Source organism: Podarcis muralis, chromosome 4 (genome assembly GCF_964188315.1).
Source record: "Podarcis muralis chromosome 4, rPodMur119.hap1.1, whole genome shotgun sequence".
NCBI lineage: Eukaryota > Metazoa > Chordata > Lepidosauria > Squamata > Lacertidae > Podarcis > Podarcis muralis.
The window spans coordinates 33676947-33685470 of record NC_135658.1 but is presented as its reverse complement, the minus strand read 5'-3'; positions in this window follow the sequence as shown (position 1 = coordinate 33685470).

Sequence of the window (8524 nt, the reverse complement as noted above, 5' to 3'; positions counted from 1 at the left end):
AGAGCGCCTGCGCAGCAGCAGCAGCATAGTAAGAAGTAACATCGATGAGCAGCTTGCTCTTTTTCTCCCCTCCCCCGTCCGATTACTCTAATATAATAATATACGCTGCTGTGCACAATGGAGACAAAGCTACAAATATTTAAGGAATTCCAGGGGGAAGGAAATATTTATTTACTTTAGTCGCTGCCATTTGCAAATGTATATAACGGGTAACATCGGTTTCTCTCCGTGCGTGTGAAATCGGGGAGTCCTATTGAGTTCAATGGGCTGCCTCCCAAGTGTGCCCGCTTCATTTAAAATAATGAGGATCGCGCCTTTAATAACTGCATTAACAGGGCAATGGGGTTTTTCTTCCTGGAAGGGGGGGGGGGAGAGCCTTCCTTGCTAACTTTTAATTGTTACAATGCCTGCCAACATTTTTCTGGCAGGTTTTCTGTCTGCCGAGCAGAAATTCTGCCGGTGTGGCTACAGCGAGGGAAAAAGACGGCACCTGCTGAATTTCCTCTGCGGGGATCTTCCAGGAGGAGCAGAGAAATATCCCTGTTATGTGGTTGCCAAATGAGTGCCCGTCCACAGCTCTCCATTTTCTAATACCTATTTTGTTTTATTGGTGGGACGGCCGCATTGATCCAGAGGAGCTAATATCTGCCGGATCCTATATAGAATTAGGTTCCCTAAAATCTACATAGGATCGCACTGTTGCAACGCACTATGTGCCTGCTTAGCTCTGACCCCAATATAATTTAATAGTCTTTTACGTTTTACTACATGTTTGGGGGGGTCTGCATAAAAGGCGGATCTACACGGATCCTCATGGATCCTCCAGTTTTTTAAAAATAATTCCAACAAATGCAGTGTCAAATCACACCTAGAAGGCACGCCTACAAACTGGACTATAAAAAACGTGGATTCAACAATTTGCCGCGCTGCAGCACCATAAAAACATGGATCCGAGGCACGGATCCTCATGAATTCATATGATTTTTATATTGAAACAAAATAAAAACACCATGCTACTGTAGACCACATCTTAGTCGGTAGGAGGAACCAAAAAAATCACGCATCCACTGTTTCGTGGTGCCGCAATGGCGCAAAAACATGGTTAAAAAACACGGATCCTCATGAATCCTCATGATTTTTGCACTAGATCAGCCCAAACTCACTTTCAAATTACACATCATGTCCAGGGGCACAACATCCACCACAGAAATCACGGATCCATGGCTTCCTGGCCATACCATGGCCCAAAAACGTGGTTTTCAAGAACGGATCCTCATGGATCCTCACACTTTTTGCATTGGGCCAACCCAAACTCACCGTCAAATCACACATCATAGCCAGGGGCACAGCCTACACCACAAAAAACTCAGATCCACGCCTGCCTGGCCACGCCCTAGCCCAAAAACGTGGTTCCGAAGCACGGATCCTCATGAATCCTCATGATTTTTGCACAAGATCAACCCAAAGTCACCATCAGATCAAACATCATGGCCATGGGCACAGCATCCACCACAAAAATCACGAATCCACGGCTTCCTGGCCATACCGTGGCCCAAAAACGTGGTTTTAAAGCACGGATCTTCATGGATCCACACGCTTTCTGCATTGGGCCAACCCAAACTCACCGTCAAATCACATATCATAATAAGGGGCACAGCCTACACCACAAAAAACTCGGATCCACGCCTGCCTGGCCACGCCCTGGCCCAAAAACGTGGTTCCGAAGCACGGATCCTCATGAATCCTCATGATTTTTGCACTAGATCAGCCCAAAGTCACCATCAGATCAAACATCATGGCCAGCAGCACAGCATGCAACACAAAAATCACGTATCCACGGCTTCCTGGCGAAACCGTGGCCCAAAAACTTGGTTCTGAACCACAGATCCTCATGGATCCTCATGCTTTTTGCATCGGGCCACCCCAAACTCACCGACAAATCACACATCATGTCCAGAGGCACAGCCTGCACCACAGAAATCACGGATCCACGGCTTCTTGACCATACCGTGGCCCAAAAACGTGGTTTTGAAGCACGGATCCTCATGGATCCACACGCTTTCTGCATTGGGCCAACCCAAACTCACCGTCAAATCACATATCATAATAAGGGGCACAGCCTACACCACAAAAAACTCGGATCCACGCCTGCCTGGCCACGCCCTGGCCCAAAAACGTGGTTCCGAAGCACGGATCCTCATGAATCCTCATGATTTTTGCACTAGATCAGCCCAAAGTCACCATCAGATCAAACATCATGGCCAGCAGCACAGCATGCAACACAAAAATCACGTATCCACGGCTTCCTGGCGAAACCGTGGCCCAAAAACTTGGTTCTGAACCACAGATCCTCATGGATCCTCATGCTTTTTGCATCGGGCCACCCCAAACTCACCGACAAATCACACATCATGTCCAGAGGCACAGCCTGCACCACAGAAATCACGGATCCACGGCTTCTTGACCATACCGTGGCCCAAAAACGTGGTTTTGAAGCACGGATCCTCATGGATCCTCACGCTTTCTGCATTGGGCCAACCCAAACTCACTGTCAAATCACACATCATGCCCAGGGGTACAGATTACACCACAAAAAACTCAGATCCACGGCTTCCTGGCCACTCCAAGGCCCAAAAACGTGGTTCCGAAGCACGGATCCTCATGGATCCTCACGCTTTTTGCATTGGGCCAACCCAAACGCACCATCAAATCACACATCATGTCCAGGGGCACAGCCTGCACCACAAAAAACTCGGATCCACGGCTTCCTGACCATACCGTGGCCCAAAAACGTGGTTTTGAAGCACGGATCCTCATGGATCCTCACGCTTTCTGCATTGGGCCAACCCAAACTCACCGTCAAATCACACATCATGTCCAGGGGCACAGCTTACACCACAAAAAACTCGGATCCACGGCTTCCTGGCCACTCCAAGGCCCAAAAACGTGGTTCCGAAGCACGGATCCTCATGGATCCTCACGCTTTCTGCATCGGGCCACCCCAAACTCACCATCAAATCACACATCATTCCCAGGGGCACAGCCTGCACCACAAAAATCATGGATCCACGGCTTCCTGGCCATACCGTGGCCCAAAAACGTGGTTTTGAAGGTCGGATCTGCACGGATCCTAACGCTCTTTGCATTTGGCCACCCCAAACTCACCGTCAAATCACACATCATGGCCAGGGGCACAGCCTGCACCACAAAAAACTCGGATCCACGGCTTCCTGGCCATATTGTGGCCCAAAAACGTGGTTCCGAAGCACGGATCCTCATGGATCCTCACGCTTTTTGCATTGGGCCACCCCAAACTCACCATCAAATCACACATCATGTCCAGGGGTACAGTCTGCACCACAAAAGACTAGCATCCACGGTTATCTGGCAACGCCATGGCCCAAAAACGTCGTTTTGAAGGTCGGATCCTCATGGATCCTAACGCTTTTTTCATTGGGCCAACCAAAAATCAACGGCAAATCACACATCATTTCCAGGGGCACAGCCTGCACCAGAAAAATCACGGATCCATGGCTTCCTGGCCACTCCATGGCTCAAAAACATGGTTTTGAAGCACGGATCCTCATGGATCATCACACTTTTTGCATTGGGGAACCCCAAATTCACCCTTCATTCACATATCTTGTACATAACCACAGATCTGACCACAAACATCATGGATCTACTGCTTCATGGCCCTGGCCAGATGCTACCCTGGATATATTGGCCAATTTTTAGGTGGGTGTGCTGGGATGGAGGAAACAGTGTCGGCTGAATCTCTATCCTTTAAAGATGGGCGTCCAATGGCTGGGCCAGAATAATTTCAGTTTGGTTTGCCAGCTCCCAGCTCTTCATGGGGTGCAATAGTCACCTGTAGCTGCCATCAGGAGTCCTGGTGTGATCCTGGATGCTTCTGTCTCTATGGAGGCATTGGTCACAAATGTAGCCAAACTGGAATTTTTGAATCTATGTCAGGTTAGGCAATCGGCACTGTACCTGTCCCTTTCCAACCTAGCCATGGTGATCCATGCAGTAGTCACCTGCATACAGTACTAGAGTACTTTAACTTGCTATACACCTGAGCCGGGGAGTGCAGGGTTTAAATATGTGTGTGTGTGTGTGTGTGAGAGAGAGAGAGAGAGGGAGAGAGAGAGAGAGAGAGAGATAGAGATATGCAGGGCTACCCTTGAGACTGCTCCAGAAACTCCAAATGGTCTAAAATGCAGATGCATGAGTTCTTTCTTGGACTTTGTGGAGAGCCCACATTCAGTTGGTTGTTAATCAGCTGGATTGGCTCCAGGTGGAGTATCAAATCAGGTTCAATGTTTTGGTGCTAATCTTTAAAGCCCTAAACAGTCTGTGACCTTTCTTATCTGTGGGAATTATCTTCCAATACACCCCCATGAGTGTGATGCTCATCTAACAGCAACCTACTGGTGGTCCCTGGCCCAAAACATATCCAGCTGTCCTCAACCAGAGCCAGAGCCTTTTTGGTGGAACACTTTGTCTAATGAGACCAGGGCTCAGTGCAATCTATCTCAGTTCTCTCACTTGTCATGGTGAGTGGGCTTGCACATTCCTATGACCCTTGTGAGTGAAGCCGTTGGGAATCTCGTACTCCCAGCAGGGTCACCCAAGGTGGTAAGGTCAAAGAAAATTAAATATGCTCAGAGTCCTGTAGTGATTTCATGCTCTTTATTGCAGCTTGTAAAACAGTGACTGAATTTCCCCCAAAACCTCAGGCTTTTATATACATTATTTACACAATGAGTCCCGTCTGAATGGCTGGTTCTGCTTCCCTCCTGGAGCCTGATTGGTCTTTCCTGCAAGCCAATCAATTCTTGCATTCTAGGATCCTACTTGCCTATTGTTCTAGGATCCAAGCTTAGTACATAACAGGGAAGGAGCTAGACAAAGAATGAGCCAAGAAGTCCTCAATGGCAGAACAGGCGGGTGATAACAAGCAGTGTGTTACAACGGCTGTGAAGGCGGATGAAGGCTGCATGAGATAGGATCCACCAGTTCGTCGTGACTACTCATGCCATCAGAACAGAGCCCTACTGCGAAGGCTGTGCGTTGGTCAGTGTGCACTGATCTACACACATAAAACAAATTCACGCACAGGCATCTTCCAAAAACCCAACCCAACCCCCCCAAACCCAACCCCCATGGCGATCACTAAATGGCTACAGGGGCAGGAATGTGAAGCCCCTAGTCATGAACCGACACATGGGCGTTCAGTCGTTCTGACTCAAGGAATAAGGCAGTTGAGCAGCTCAGCAGCTGTATCCATGACTGAGCAGCCCTTTTTAGGATCCACTATTCTCACCCCGAAAAGGAGAAGAGGCTGGAAATGGTGCCCTAAACATAGTATGCCTCCCTTTTTCCCTGACTGGATTACCGCGCCCAGGTGGAATCTCTTTTCCCATAGTTTGAATCTATTATTCTGCATCCTAGTCTCTAGAACAGCAGAAAACAAGCTTGCTCCCTCTTCAACATGACATCCCTTCAAATATTTAAACATGGCTATCATGTCACTCCTTAATCTTCTCTTCTCTAGATTAAACAAATCCAGCTCCCTAAGTCTCTCCTCATAGGGCTTGGATTACAGACCTTTTACATTTTGGTCACCCACCTCTGGACATGTTCCAGCTTGACAATATCCTTCTTCAACTGGACACAGTATTTCAGGTGTGGTCTGACCAACCAGAATAGTGTGGTAGCATTCCTTCACTTGATCTAGACACTATACTCCTATTGATGCAGCCCAGAATTGCATTGGCGTTCTTAGCTGCCACATCACACTGTTGACTCATATTCAGCTTGTGGTCAACTAAGACTCCCAGATCCCTTTCACTGGTACTGTTGTCAAGCCAAGTGTCCCCCACCTGTGCATTTCATTTTTTCTATCCAGGTGTAGTACCTTACATTTCTCCCTATTGAACTCCATATTGTTGGTTTTGGCCCAGCTCTCTAGGCTATTCAGGTCATTTTGAATTCTGACCCTGTCCTCTGGTGTATTAGCAACCTGTCAGGGAACTGACATCAGAGACACGGGAGAAGGAGAGGGTCTCAGACTCTGCAGGTGAAGGTCCTAGCACAAGGGGGAGACTCAGCTCGGTGGAAGGGGAAGGAAATACGCGTTACACCAAGAGTCCAGGAGAGCAATGGGAAGAGGAGGTGGAAGGGCTCCGGGATTCTTCCCTGGAAGTCAGTGAAGAGAGCCCAGGCACTCCGCTACCCACGCCCACCCTGCGCAGGAGACTCCCGCGCAATGAGAGGCGGAGACGATTAGGTGTCAAAAAGCTTTTATGATGAGTTTGGCCTGGCCCAATGCGAAAAGCGTAAGGATCCATGAGGATCCGTGCTTCAAAACTACGTTTTTGGGCCACGGTATGGCCAGGAAGCCGTGGATCTCAGTTTTTTGTGGTCCGGGCTGTGCCGCCGGCGATGATGTGTGATTTGATGGTGAATTTGGGCTGATCTAGTGCAAAAAGCGTGAGGATCCATGAGGATCCGTGCTTCAAAACCACGTTTTTGGGCCACGGTATGACCAGGAAGCCGTGGATCCGTGTTTTTTGTGGTGCAGGCTGTGCCCATGGCTATGACGTGTGATCTGACGGTGAGTTTGGGTTGGCCCAATGCGAAAAGCGTGAGGATCCATGAGGATCCGTGCTTCAAAACCATGTCTTTGGGCCATGCCGTTGCCAGATAACAGTGGACCTGAGTTTTCTGTGCTGCAGGCTGTGCCCCTGGACATGATGTTTGATATGACAGTGAATTTGGGGTGGCCTAATGCAAAAAGCGTTAGGATCTGTGCAGATCCGACCTTCAAAACCACGTTTTTGGGCCATGCCATTGCCAGATAACCGTGGACCTGAGTTTTCTGTGCTGCAGGCTGTGCCCCTGGACATGATGTTTGATATGACAGTGAATTTGGGGTGGCCTAATGCAAAAAGCGTTAGGATCCGTGCAGATCCGACCTTCAAAACCACGTTTTTGGGCCACGGTATGGCCAGGAAGCCGTGGATCCATGATTTTTGTGGTGGATGCTGTGCCCCTGGCCATGATGTTTGATCTGATGGTGACTTTGGGCTGATCTAGTGCAAAAATAATGAGGACCCATGAGGATCCGTGCTTCGAAACCACGTTTTTGGTCCATGGCGTTGCCAGATAACCGTGGATCCGAGTTTTTTGTTGTGTAGGCTGTGCCCCTGGACATGATGTGTGATTTGACGGTGAGTTTAGGGTAGCTCAATGCAAAAAGCGTGAGGATCCATGAGGATCCGTCCTTCAAAACCACATTTTCGGGCCATGGATTTACCAGGAAGTCATGGATCCGTGACTTTTGTGGTGTAGGCTGTGCTCCTGGCTATGATGTGTGATTTGACAGTGAGTTTGGGGTGGTCCAATGCAAAAAGCGTGAAGATCCATGAGGATCCGTGGTCCGGAACCACGTTTTTGGGCCACGGTATGGCCAGGAAGCCGTGGATCCGAGTTTTTTGTGGTGGATGCTGTGCCCCTGGCCATGATGTTTGATCTGATAGTGACTTTGGGCTGGTCTTGTGCAAAAATCATGAGGATCCATGAGGATCCATGCTTCGGAACCACGTTTTTGGGCCACGGTATGGCCAGGCAGGTGTGGATCCGAGTTTTTTGGGGTGTAGGCTGTGCCCCAGGCTATGATATGTGATTTGACAGTGATTTTGTGTTGGCCCAATGCAAAAAGCGTGAGGATCCATGAAGATCCGTGCTTTAAAACCACGTTTTTGGGCCATGGAGTGGCCAGGAAGCCGTGGATCCGAGTTTTTTGTGGTGTAAGCTGTGCCCCTGGACATGATGTGTGATTTGACAGTGAGTTTGGGTTGGCCCAATGCAAAAAGCGTGAGGATCCATGAGGATCCGTTCTTGAAAACCATGTTTTTGGGCCACGGTATGGCCAGGAAGCCGTGGATCCGTGATTTCTGTGGTGGATGCTGTGCCCCTGGACATGATGTGTAATTTGACAGTGAGTTTGGGTTGGCCCAATGCAAAAAGTGTGAGGATCCATGAGGATCCGTGCTTTGGAACCACGTTTTTGGGCCATGGCATTGCCAGATAACCGTGGATCCGAGTTTTTTGTGGTGCAGGCTGTGCCCCTGGGAATGATGTGTGATATGACGGTGAGTTTGGGTTGGTCCAATGCAAAAAGCGTGAGGATCCATGAGGATCCGTGCTTTGGAACCACGTTTTTGGGCCATGGAGTGGCCAGGAAGCCGTGGATCCGAGTTTTTTGTGGTGCAGGCTGTGCCCCTGGGAATGATGTGTGATTTGATAGTGAGTTTGGGTTGGCACAATGCAGAAAGCGTGAGGATCCATGAGGATCCGTGCTTTGGAACCACGTTTTTGGGCCATGGAATGGCCAGGAAGCCGTGGATCCGAGTTTTTTGTGGTGTAAGCTGTGCCCCTGGACATGATGTGTGATTTGACGGTGAGTTTGGGCTGATCTAGTGCAAAAATCATAAGGATTCATGAGGATCCGTGC